The following is a 13,475-nucleotide window of genomic DNA, read 5'->3' as shown; positions in this document are numbered from 1 at the left end:
AACGTTGATGCTAGTATATTAATCGAAAGTCTGAAGAGAAGAGATATTGGAATGCAATACGCAATGTTGTTGAATTTTGTTTTCTAGGTATTTCCGCATTTACTTTGGCATCATGCAAACATGGCCGTTTCATTGGTGTGCACGTCTGCTGGTCTGCCTATAGTCTTTCTTTTGTTTTCATTGCCACCGCTTGTCTTTCTGTTATACTTCAGTGGGCTAGGTATTTCAACGTGACTGCGGGTCTTTGTTGGACGATTTTAAGTAGGACACCGTTTATATTGTGTAATTATTAATTTCAAGTAGCTTCTTCTCTTTGAGGATGTACTCAATGGCAGGGTAGGAGTTTCCCGGGTTGTGATTTCACCCCCATCTCCCTGGTTACACGATGCCAAGCTCAGGGCGATACCATCTTTGGAAAGTGAAATAGGGGTTACGACTAAAACACGTTATCTGTAAACCATCACAATCTCCACCTAATACGCTTTCCCGGAGCCCACACTTTTCTGCCTTGTTTCTGGTGAACTTTCCCTGTCTCGGAAAGCGAGTAGCTAGTGCGCTTAGTAAACGCTTATGTGTGCCAGTCTCTTGTTGCTACTAGTTGGTATGATCTGATCTTAAGGTGGTAGCAGACTTCACATATGGCACAGTAGCAGAGACAGCTTGATCAGGTAAATAGAACGATCTATTACATTGCGCTCACTAAGTTACTTTACTGTTGTGTTTTGTATTTCCAACAACAGTTTATGGTCGTGTTTAAAATCTTCGTTTGCTGGAACAAATTTAAATGGAGAACGAGAGGGACAGATGCTGGGTATGGCATTGGAACCGTCAATCCCCAGGGTACAAACATTCTATTGCACATATGTGGGCTAGTTAACGCAATTATATTCAGTTATGCCGCGCCATTCGGGTCTCTCACAACGGTATTCTACAACAGCCCTACTCCGCACTGAAATGAAGCGATAGTGGGCTTTGAGGGTTTGCACAAAACACGTATCCCTCGCTCCCTCAACCTCCTTTCCTATAATGTATTTTTGCTTAAACGAGATAAATCTTAGAAACAGCACAGCATCAACCAAAAAAGCAGGAACCAGGCAGCTGCACTGCCCCCTATTGGGCCATACACCTTGACCAATAGCCCTGTCTAGTGCAATATTCTATTAAAGACACAAAAGCGAAGTAGTATGCTTTATCTTAGATTTGACTTCTCGAGCAGCAAATGAACATTAAAACCATAAATAACACAAACCAACTACTATTCCCTAGAAAGTAGTCTTTTTTTTGTAGTTCGAACTTAAAATTGTTCCACTGTCACGTGATCTTGCCCTTCAATCCGGGCATGCCTTCTCATATAACGTCTGCGTACTTCCATATTGTGTCTCTTTCTGCCGCTGCCTCGAGCTCCATAACTGAAGCTTGTCAAGTCCAAGCAAGAAAACTGATGGTGCTCAACGTAGCAGAACTTCTTCAACTGGTTCACGCTCTGAGACAGAACCAGCTCACCTCTTCAAGAGCCTGCTGTCTGTCCCTAAACAAAAAGTACACATGTTGTAGACGCTGGTCTATGCCATGGGGATGGGCAATCGCATGCGCTTTCGCTACTCCCTGACCTCATCCTTTGGCCTCTATTGCCGTCACTAGCCTCTCAGCGATTGCATGTGTGAAATAATAATTTGCCTCATTGTCATTAATAGAAGTATGACTTTCTTGTACGCTAGTCTGGAAAATCTGAGTTTAACATCAAGACACAGATGCTTGTATTATGCATGTTCAAAGCTTACCACCAACGAGGCCACCGATTCCATGAGCTTAAAATAAAAGGTCTTGGAGGTCAACTCGTGCAACCAATCTGCGGCCCTCATTTTGTCTTGGAGCCGAGCCCAGCTCATGGAAGCCTTTGAAGCCATAGCACCTCATGCTGAATGTGCCCCACATTTTTCACTTGCAATGCTCCTATGTTCGACACTCTCCTGCATACTACCAATCAAAGAAGTGTTGGGACAAATTCCCAAGTAGGTTTGATGGCTACTAGGAGTTTGCGGACTCGCGACTCATGGAAGGCCCAACACCTTCCCCCAAAAGGAACGCAGTCCTAGCCAGACTACAAGTTCAAACTCAAACTACGGTTTATTACAGCCAAAACCAACACAGGGATCAGTACAAGGTTCGAAGAAAAGTCTGGGACATCTCAGCATTTCCTGGCTCGCATGCCAGTTTTGTCTTCCTATTTCGGCATAGTGATGTCACAACCTGTGCCCTTCTCCAGTAAATCTAACGCACCACTGGATTGGGTACAGAGTAATAGACCACCTATAGTGGACCCTAGTTTATTGTCTCTTCCCATGTCAGGTTTCGGGCTTGGTCCATCCCAATATTGCTATCAATAAACAATGTTGCAGTATGAGGGTTTTACCATTGGTTCTTGATCGTTGCTTCCCACCCCTAGGATACTAAACTGTGGTTGGCTAGAGCTGACGTCCCCAGGCCTGGGACCCAAAATGATTCTCAGCTCGAGGTGTACCCTTTCAAGGTAATAAGAACTATGTGTCTGCATTGTAACGTGTGTGTACCACCATAGTCTATGAGAGTGCCCGTTCACATCCTGCAACTCTTGTCTTCTCGTTGTAACGACTTTGTTACAAACTTTGTCTGGCGGCATGAGATTGATCCTCTTTCCCAGTGCCGGTTTCAATTCATCATCCAAGCTTGCTGAGTCACATGTCTAGAGATTGTGTTTGTGCTCCTTCTGAGCTCTGAATTACTCAGAATATTGAAGAATTATCTGCTTTTACTGCAGCTGGTGTTACTACCGTTTTGGGAATAGAATGTGACTCATATCTCTGGCCTTTGCAGCCGGCTTTGTTTCACACATTTTCTCTTCTGTCCAGCCTAAATTCGCTCAGCTCAGCTCCTGCTGAGGGTCTGTGGCCTGTTTGTAATGTTCCTAACTCATAGCATAGCTTCTATATGTTTGTACTATTCAATAGCCTCCATATGTTCATCGTACATGGCTCTGTCAGGTCCCATAGGTGCTCCTGCAGCTCCATAGGGTTAATTGCGTTTAAGCATCTGCAAGCTTGTTCAGGACCTCTTGCTTCTTGCGGTTTCTGCGTTAGCTAATGACAAAAATAATAAAACAAAGACAGTATGTATATGTGTCTGTCCTCTAACTTATAGAACTGTTACGCATGTGTTCTTTGTGTATTCGGGTGTGTCTTTGTGTCCCGTTGTGCGGATGGCACGTGTGCTTCCTGTCTAACGCTGCTATGTCATGGTGTCTCTAATGATGTCAGTGACGTGGCTACTTGGTGCTTTACTCAATACTATCAATTGAAGTCTCCTTAGTTGCATCCTGAGGCTCCTCATCCACTCTGGGTAATGTTTGCACCACTCCTGGGCTGTATTGTTGGTTGAGTGGGTACCTCTCGACATACTTGTATATCATAGGAGCACTAGGAATTGGTCCGAAATGGTATGGGCGGTCGCAGTATCTCCTGTTCTTCTTCCGGGCCATCTATCTTATGGGAGGAGGGCCAAGGGGTGGATTCGTCCATCCTTCTTCAGTCCCCCGTCTGGTCGACTTGTCGACCAAATCTCCATATGTCCACCCTTTTGCTCTGGGCTGCCATATTTTCATTATTCCTCTGAAGTGTCTGTAATAGTTTGTGTGATCTTCAAAGGACCAGTGCATGTAGCAGCATACTCCTTCGGGGTTGCACCAAATCCACTTCCCTTTGTAGAATTTTGGATCACAGGGGTTGTCCAGCTTTATGGTCCCTGCTGGAAATAAATCACACTGTGTAATTTTCGCTCTTAGTCTGTCTCGTTCTGCTACAGTGTCATCTTTTGTTCCTTCTATGTTTAAATCCATAAGTATCTGCATTGCAATTGCCTCTTCTGCTGTTTTCTTACATCTCCCAATGCATATTTTAACTGCACATGCTGGTGCTGTTCCCAACATGAGAGCTCCAGCTAGTATCTTCAGTCCGTCTGACAGCCATGATGGCTTCCATGACATATGTATGCTAGCCAGCTCTTGTCTTTCCCTGTCCCTTGTGCTTCATCTTCCATCTTCACATGCATTTGTTCCAATTTTGCAACTGCGTCTGAGAGGGTTCTGTTGGCTTCATCGTTTGCTGGCACGAATGTGCAACATGAACTCCCTATCTTTGCGCAAACTCCTACTTCCATTGCCGTGAGGAGATCCAGAACGTATCTATTCTGGAGCGCCACCAACCTTATTGCTCTGAGTTCCTCTTTTATGGCATTGAACCCATTCATTTGATTTGGCAGAAAAATTTGTCAAATACAACCCTTCCAGGCCTACCGGATCAACAAACTCTGTCCTCCTAAGAGTACCTAGATACAAAGCAAAAAGAGCGGGAGGTAGCAGCTTCCCAGTGCTGGCCGCCCAACTATGGAACTCCCTCCCCCCGACACTACGTACTGAACAACCCTTCCACAAATTCAGAAAAGACACCAAACTCTGGCTGATCACCAAAATTACACCAGCCTAGACATTTCCACCTTCCTGCACCCACTTGTATATACTTCCCCTTTGCAGCCATTTTACTGTAGGAACTGTAGCAAGAAGATGCAGTATGTATATACCTTACCTACTCAAGTGTGTCATTATGCTCTTACCACACGTCCCTGTATGTAATCTCGGTTTTGTGTAAGCAGCATATTTGTATGTAATCATTGTACTTTGTGTATACTATGCCCCTTTCTATTTCTACTGTATGTATTATGTAACCATGAACATGCATATTCTTGTAATGCGCCCTGATACCTCAGGGTGGGGTGCGCAATATAAATAAACAATAAAATACAATACAATTCACTGTTGAGTTAATTGTTACCATCAGCTCCCAACGAGTGATCTGTAACCATTTGACGTTTGTATTCCTGGTATTAGCAAGGCATAAAATAAGCAGTGTTGCATAGCAATTTGCTACGCAATTCTGTAGATTTGCTAATCAAATGGACACTTGTGCAGCAAAGTTAGCTATTGAAGTTGACCTCTTCAATTAATGCACAGCTCGCCCTGCATTCCTCTCTTGCCCATGGTGCTCTTTTCACCCTATTTTCTCTGTTCACTTCAAGTTCTAATGCAGAGAAAGTGCAGCAGTAATCATCTCCTCCACTCTTAAGTGCCAAAGGCATGTGTGGGAGTGCTAGGCAAGAATGTCTTTTTTTTTCTTTCAAATAATTGCAAATCAGAAGTAATCGGGATGATACTTTTATTAAGCTTTCTATATCCCGTCTGGCAAAGACCAGTATGTGCCAACTTTATATTTATAGAAAAAGAGTCATGCAGTTCCATTCCTAAAATGTAAGTTGTTACTTAATGCATAATTACAGTATTGATGCTGTAACACGCCGCATCATCTCCATGCGTTACAGTAAAGTTTAGGTTAGTGTATCTAAATTTCATTGTGTCCACTGTATTTCATTTAGTTGGGAAAGATGCATCAGATTGACAAGTGAACACTTTTGAAAATGTACATGATGAAATGCTTTTGATGACAAACTTAGTCCTGTAACCTGCAGGTTGCATACATCTTGCAACTGGTGCTCAACCCATTAGCAAACCCATATTCCTTGAAATTCTGTATTATCACTCTGTTGCTTTATACCAGTTACCCTGAAAGTGAGATGACCACAAACTACAATATTCCACCTAGTTTACTAATTTCTATGGCTGCTAGACAATCCACTCTGCTTAGTCTCTTTCTTACCTCTTACATAACGAATACACAAAGTGAACTAGAGGCTTACGCAAAGTAGTGATCAATAGTTCCACCAAGTCTGCACATCTACAGATCTACTGCAATACCAAACACTATAGTTGTCCTCCAGAGTACGCTTTGCTTTATGAATGTGTTATATATCACCACCTACAGGAGGCAGCTGGCCAGCCTGTTTTCAGAGCCTTTTTGATCATATCTATTTATTTGTGTCCATTCATGCAGCTAACCATTTACGTTTTACAGAAACTCATCTATGACTTGCAAAGTCTTTTCGCCTCCTCGCATAGTCAAGTAGATTTTATATAGGGCGAGTAGCATTTGCAAGAGATGTTTGAAACTTGTACATAACGTTTACTTTGCAGAAAAATGTCAAATCCAAGTTTCACTGTGCATGGCTGGCCTCTGGGTGGCAGCAGTGTGTCAAACATAAAGTGGGTTTGTATGGACATGCACCATTTTAAATAAATCACATTTTAAATTTGTTGTCCTCCATTGCTATGGATCGAGTTCATTTCTCTTAGGTTGAATAGGTAAACTAAGTTACGCGACCTGCAGGTCTAGTTGAAGTTTAAAGAATTTGCAAGGCCTGACTCCTCCCACTAATGTCTTATTTCAGCGCTAGGCAAAACTGCTTTATGGTTGCTCATTTCATGTCTTGGGTACAAATAACTTCTGGTGACATTAACAATATTAGTACACAATTGCTAATCAAATGACCCTGTTTGCTAATCAAAATAATTTAATTAGCAAACTCTGCTAATCAATTTTTGAAAACTAATTTATGCCTTGATTAGTGATGTAAAGAACATTTGGGTTCTGCTAAATAGTCTGTGTTCTGCTGGTATTTCGTCCAATGCCGCTTCTGACTTTGCTGAGAAGTGATTCCCCCCTCTCTCCACTCTGCTCAATCCACTCAGCTTCTCCACCTTCTCTGTCTGGGCTGTTGGTGCTATCTTGACCGACCTCTTCTTCCGCCTGTTCTTGTCCATTCTTGGGCAGTCATCGAGCTTCACATCCTTTTTGGGTACCACCCACGATGGCATGTTGATGTGCACCAAGGAACATATTCCTCCCCGTTCAGGTGGCAGCTTCTCATAGGTTTTTGATCCACACGCCAAGTAGTGGTCCATAAACACTGCTGTTCCTCCTCTCATTGCTGGAAGTTGTTCAACTGTCTTGCATCCTGTGTTTTCGCCAACTTCTACATCAACATTGTTCTAGTAGCACAGGGCTGGTCTCTTTAGGGGGATTATTGACATTGGTCCGGCTTCGTTCTCTACCCATGTCAGCACATTTGCGCTCGTATCCCATTCCTTCAGGCACTTGTCGTTTTCTTACTGTACCTAGTTCACTGCTGACTGTGCTAAGGTTAGTGCCTTGCTTCCTACCACTCTATCTTCCCATCCATCATTAGTGTACACTCGTCCATAAATAAATATCTGCGGTCTTTCCCAGCATGCAGGCTCTCCTCCTATTTCCTTTACTCTTGTCCAGGGACATGGTAACTCCTTTAGTGTGATAGTCTTTGTCTCTCCCTTCTCAGGCCCGTCAGTGATTTACTGCAAACCTTCATCTAGCTGCCAATAATTGTTCATCATGTGTAGTGTTTTTATGTAATTATCTTCATAGGGGAAAGTCCCTTTGGATATCCATCTCAATGTTGCTGTCTTCACTTGAAATCTTCTTCGCGTCTGCACCATGGCGAGATACATCCTCAATGCCAGACTAAGCAGCTTGGCACATGTCTCTGATGAAGCACGGAGATGGTACGACTCCTTTTTGACAGATTGAAAGCAACTGGTAAAATTGGGTCCCTTTCTATAAAAAATGTTGACAATATCCTGTGGAGTACCCCAGGTCTCTTCCCTGTCGCTGGTGTTATGTGAAAGCTACATCTGCTCTTTACTAAAAATATTTGCGCAGTTCAATCTGCAGTATCATTCGTTTGTGGATGATACGCAGATTTATATTAGTTTAAGACAACCAGCGGATGCAGCAGAAAACATTTTGAAATGTGCAGCGAAAAATTTGAGTGCGGATGCTCAACATCAAGCTCCAACTTAATCCCAACAAGACAGAGCTAATCGTCTTTGGTTCCAAGAAGAAATTGGAAACTACCTTCCAAATGGTTCGATGTCCCTTGCTATTTGGAAGTGCTTCAAAGTACACAGAATCAGTTAAGAACTTAGGTTGCATTTGGCAATCAAATTTGGCGTATAATCTACATGTTTTATTTTTAAATGTTTTTATTGGCATTTATAAGTATACAGAGAAACTGTTGAGCAACTGCTTTGGGTTACATCATCTAATGCATATATTGTGTGCCAATTAAATTGCAATAATACAATAACAAATAAACAAACAAAGTAACAACATTGACTGTCCCACCATTTACTAGCACCTCGTGTTCCATGTTTCCAGGTTAGGGGCCCGGGTGCGGAGCCAGTTCTCTGCGTTTGCCCACTCAGGGCAGTGACAAAGTGGAGCACATGGGAGTGAAGGACTGATCTCTGCTGTCTGTTACCTTCTGGGGTTCGAGGGGGATAGGTTCAAGGGGGTTTATAGTTCGTTGAAAAGATCATGTCTCTCAGGAGGGCCCTCCAATCCTCTAGTGTGTTGCTCGCGTCGTCGCCTCCCCGTCTGTTCCCCTCCTCCCAGGCTCTAGTTTCGGCCGTGGTCCACCTCTCCATCTCCTTAATCCAGGGCTCATACCTGGGGCCTGCTGGGGATTTCCAGGCCATGGCAATCGTCCTCTTGGTTAACACACAGGCCATGTCCATAAGCTTTGCCAGGTGCTTGATTTTACTTAGCCTCGGTTAAGTGCCCAATAGGCACTCCTTGGGTGTCCATTCATATGTCTCCAGCCCAGCGTTCCTGCAGGTTTGTTCAGCGGCCTGCCAGAGTTTCTGAGATTTGGGACAGGCCCAGAACATGTGGATCATGTCTGCCAGGTCGAGGAGCACCAGGGACATTTTGGGTCGGTTGTGTTGTTAAATGTGGATATCCTGTGTGGGGTCATATACGTTCTGTAGAGTACGTTCAGTTGGATCAGTCTGAACGTGGCATTCCTAGATACCTCCTTTGGGTATACCAGGGCTCTCGACCATTCGCCCTCTGTGATTTCAGTCCCCAAGTCTATCTCCCATTTCTCTTTCAGCCGTGCACTCCTTGGGTTGGGTATGCTGTTTATTTGGGTGTATAGCCGTGATGTTGGTCTCCATCTGTCGCTGAGGTCGTATATTTCCCGCAGGAGGGGATGTGTCTCTGGCTCCTCAGGCCATTTGTCCCAGTTCTCTTTGGCTACATGTTTCACTTTTTGGTACCAAAGGAATTGGCCTGGTGGAAGTCCGTCCCTTTCTTGGAGTGATTCAAAGTCCCTGAAGAGTCCCTCGCAGAACATGTCTCCCCATGTGTAGAGGCCATGACTCTCCCAGCACCTCAGTATTGATAGATCACTGGGGGTTTTGCAAACGTTCGCCAGCATGGGGATGTCGGGTGTATATGAGTGCTGTAGTCCGACTATGGATCTCACCTTGTTCCATACTTGTCTCCCTACCTCCAGTATCATGGGTGGGTTGGACGGCCCAACTCGAGTGTTCCATATTAACTCTTTGGGGTGTAGCGGTGAGGACAATTGGGAGAGAAGATTTAACTCAGCTGTAGGTTCGTCTGAAAGCCATTTTGCTAGATGTGTCGATTGAGCCGCCAAGTAGTATCTCTGGAAATCGGGAAGTTGGATGCCACCCTCGGTGTAGGTGAGTGTAAGGACATTTAGTGTGAGTCTGTGTCTGGCTCGTCCCCAGAGAAAGTCCCTAATCAGGGATTCCAGCTTCCTGAAGAAGGATGGGGGAATGTAGTATGCCACGTTGGTGAAGTAGTAGAGGAACCTGGGGAGAATTATCATTTTGGATATTGCAGCTCTGCCAATCATGGAGAGCGGGAGCTTCGACCAGAATTGTATGGATCTACGTACTCCGCTCATTGCAGCCTCCGTGTTGGACTTATGGGTGGATATTGGTGTGTGTGTGTGATATTAAGGCCTAGGTATCGAAAGGCGTCCACCTGCCAATGGATCCCGATCTCAGGAAGCTCTTCCACAGGTTTTCCCCTTAGACTTGCAAGTGCGAACGAGCATGACTTCTGTCTACTAAATTTTATCCCCGAGTATTTCGCGAAGTTATCCAGGACATCCAGTACAATCGGGGCATTCTCCAGGGGGTCTCGCAGATATAGGAGGACGTCATCTGCGTATAAAGAGATAATGTTGTCCGACCCACCAATGCTAATGCCAGCGTCAAAAAACTGCTTCCTAAAGTAGATTGCCACTGATTCCAAACCCAGGATATATAGCATTGGTGACAGCGGGCATCCCTGTCTGGTACCCCTCTGAATAGGCCAGGCTTCTGATACCATGGCTCCTGTTTTTACTCTTGCTACTGGGTTGCTGTAGAGGACCTTGATCCAACGGATGAAGTGTTCTCCGAGCCCGAACTCCCTCAGAGTCTCAATCAGCCATTCCCAATAAATTGAATCGAAGGCTTTTATGGCATCTAGTGAGAGTACTGCTAGGTCTTCCTTGCGTTCGGTTGTTTGTGCTATTATGTGTTGGAGCCTCCTGAGGTTGGCAGTAGTGTTTCGTCCCGGAACTAAACCATTTTGATCTTCGTGCACCAGAGATCCGATCACCCTCGAGAGCCTCTTAGCCAATATGGTTGTTAATATTTTGCCGTCGTAGTTTAGGAGCGCCAGTGGGCGATACGAATCACACTTGTCGGCTGGTTTGCCTGGCTTGAGCATTGGGACAATGAGGGTTTCTCTCATGGTATTGGGAAGAGTACCAGACTCATATGCCTCCATGTATACTGCATGTAGTACAGGGGACAAAGTCTCCTCATAGGCCTTGTAAAATTCTGGGATAAGGCCATCTGTCCCGGGGGACTTGCATGTGGAAAGGGATCTAATCGCATCTGAGATGTCCTCAACCGTGATGGCTTCTCCCAGCGTATCCCGTTGTTCCTGATTCAGCCTGGGTAGTCCTACTTCGGCCAACGTGTCTCTTATATCTGCCGTAGGAATCTCGTTCCTGTGAGTATATAGCTCATTGTAGAAATCCGTGAAGACATCATTGATCTCCTGTTGTGTCCTATGGGTTATATCGTTCCTATCTTTGATCTCCTTGAGGGCCTGTCTCGAGTGTTCCTTTCTGCATAGCCATGCGAGTAATCTGCCCGGCTTATCTGCTTCCTTGTGGGCCTTCAGGGTGCGCACAGAGAAGTCTAACTTTGAGAGTCTTTCCCATGCGGCCCTGCAGTCTTCTCTGATCGTTTTCAGTTCTGATTCCTTTTCAGTGGCCGATGGGCCGTCGCTTTCGAGGTGTCTGATTTTCTCCTCCGCTGTCTCTAGTTCCCTTCTCAGCTGCCTCCTGATCCCGCCTGCTTCGGCAATTATCTCTCCCCTTGACACTACTTTCATCGCCTCCCAGAGTGTGCTCCATTTCCCGACTGATCTCTTGTTTATCATTAAATATTCTTCTAGCTTTTCTCCTAAGGTTTCCTTAAATGCGGGGTCGGTCAGGGCGTCTACTGGCATGCGCCACATCGGGATAGGTGGGCGAGGGCCCTTGAAGCAGAGCTGTAACAGTAAAGGGGAGTAGTCCGATATTGATCTGCCCATGTAATCTGCCGATTCTACTTGCAGGGTTAGCTCATTGGCGATGAAAAAATAATCTATCCTGGTGTGGAGGTTATGGGGAGCCGAGTAGAATGAATATGATCTGTCGAAGGGGTGAAGGTCTCTCCAAATGTCGGTTAAGTGTAGGTCTGCCACCATCCTGGAGAGGGGCCCTGAGGAAGCGTTGTTAGGTATGTGTGGCGTTGCGGATCTGTCTAATTCGGCATTCATGACGGAATTGAAGTCTCCTCCCCATATAAAAGTGTATTCTCTGTAATGCAGCAATCTGGCACATAGCTCCTTGATGTGAGAGGGTATGTTGTGTTGAGGGAAGTATGAGTTTACTATGCACAGAGGGGAGTTCTCAAGCATGCCCCACACTATCACGTACCTGCCTTCTTTGTCCAATTCTACCCCCATTTGTTGAAACGGTGTTTCCGGACTCACCCACGTGTAGACTCCTCTTGCATACTTTGAGTAGGATGCGCCGTTGCCCTGGCCCCCCCCAGTAGCTTACCATCTTGTCCTCCGTGGTGAGGTGTGTTTCTTGAAGGAGGGCCAGTGATATCCTTTTTCTCTTCAGGTATGAGTATATTCGGTTTCTCCGTATATAGGTTCCCATCCCTCTAACATTCCATGTGATTAACTTGAGTCTTGCTGCCATTGCATGAGTGGGTTCCTTGTGGTGGGGAGCACTTCCCCTTCCTCCTGGGTTACATGCGTCGAATCATATGACACATGTTGTTCCGCTTGTGTAGGATGGGCAGACCCAGCCTCTGGTCCAATGTCCAGACCAGCCCAACCATTGTTCATCTGAGATAGGACAGTCGAAACAATAACAACTTGGAAAAAGTAACTGTAACTAACGCACCCAGCTTCTGTCACCGGGGTGCAGTGCTCGGGGGCTCTCGCGCTGTCTGACCTAATCCGGGTCTCTGGCGCGAGTGGTTGCGTGCAGGCAACTGGCCTGCACTGGTCATCGGCGGGCCCGTGGTCTGTGTCCATGTGCAGGAGGTCAGGTGAGCCCTGCAGTCAATTAGCATTCTCACGTAGTAGTTTTGCTTCAGTGGTAGTGTAGCTTCGTTCTGATTTAGGGTAGAATACAAGGGCCATGGGTGCCCTAGCTGAGATAGCAAGCGATCAACCTTGGCTGCTTTCATTATGTTTCTCAGGTGTGGGTTCTGTGGGGACCTCAGCCAGGTTGTTATGTTCCATCCACATGGTAGCTGCTTCTGGTGACTCTAAGAATATTGCACGCCCTTTGTAGATTACCTTCAATCGTGAAGGGTACAGCAGCATGTATTTCAGGTTTAGTTTCCTCAACCTAGCCTTGATCGGGACGAAGGAATTCCTTGCTCTCTGCACCGATTGAGTATAGTCAGGGTATATGGTGATCTTTGAGTTGCCCCGCTCTATCTCTCCTCCATCTCTCGAGAATTTCAGGATCACCTCGCGGTCACGGAAATTGAGGACCTTAGCGATGATGGGGCGGGGATGGGATCCAGGGGGGGGGCCGCTTCTGAAGAGATCTGTGAGCCCTCTCTATGGCAAAACCCTGTGAGAGGTTCGCTGCCCCTATTTCCTGCTGTATTAAGGATTCCACATAGGTTGTCGGGTCCATGGTCTCTGTCCCCTCCGGTATACCTAGAATCCTAATATTATTTCGTCTGGCCCGACCCTCTGCTTCCTCAGACCTCGCCTCCAGGAAGCTCACTTTGCGTTTGAGGTCTGCAACCTCTGTCTTCAGAGCCGACGTATCATCTGAAATGTCCTTCTGGGAGGATTCAATGATGGTGACGCGCTCCGTTAAGTTACGGGCATCTTGCCGTATGAGTTGGATATTGGCCTTAACCTCACCTATTTTCGTGTCGATGAATGTTCTCAGGGCTGCGATCGCCTCTAGCAGCTGGTTATGCCTGACCTCTTCTTCTGGGCCATCGTGGGTTGCTGAGCTTTTCGGGGTGGATTGGGCAGTGGGGTGAGGCTTGGCTGTTATGAAAGGGTCCAGAGTGGCATTCTTGGCTTTGTTCCTTGCAGCGGCCATCTCTACTT

The 13,475-nt window shown here is 45.8% G+C and overlaps 1 protein-coding gene across 1 annotated transcript in view; it reads left to right on the top strand.

The window, feature by feature from the left end:
- Window positions 1–580: 580 nt before the first annotated feature.
- Window positions 581–13,475, top strand: part of NPHP4 (nephrocystin 4) — a 1,060,260-nt gene continuing 1,047,365 nt past the window's right edge. Inside the window, exon 1 of the mRNA XM_069610268.1 lies at window positions 581–668. The gene's annotated coding sequence lies outside the window, so the exon portion shown is untranslated. The remainder of the gene's footprint in view (window positions 669–13,475) is intronic.

This window comes from Ambystoma mexicanum, chromosome 8 (assembly GCF_040938575.1).
Source record: "Ambystoma mexicanum isolate Mex_15411 chromosome 8, UKY_AmexF1_1, whole genome shotgun sequence".
In the NCBI taxonomy this organism is placed as follows: Eukaryota; Metazoa; Chordata; class Amphibia; order Caudata; family Ambystomatidae; genus Ambystoma; species Ambystoma mexicanum.
The sequence above is the reverse complement of the archived record's forward strand: the minus strand, read 5'-3'. Positions and strand labels throughout refer to the sequence as shown.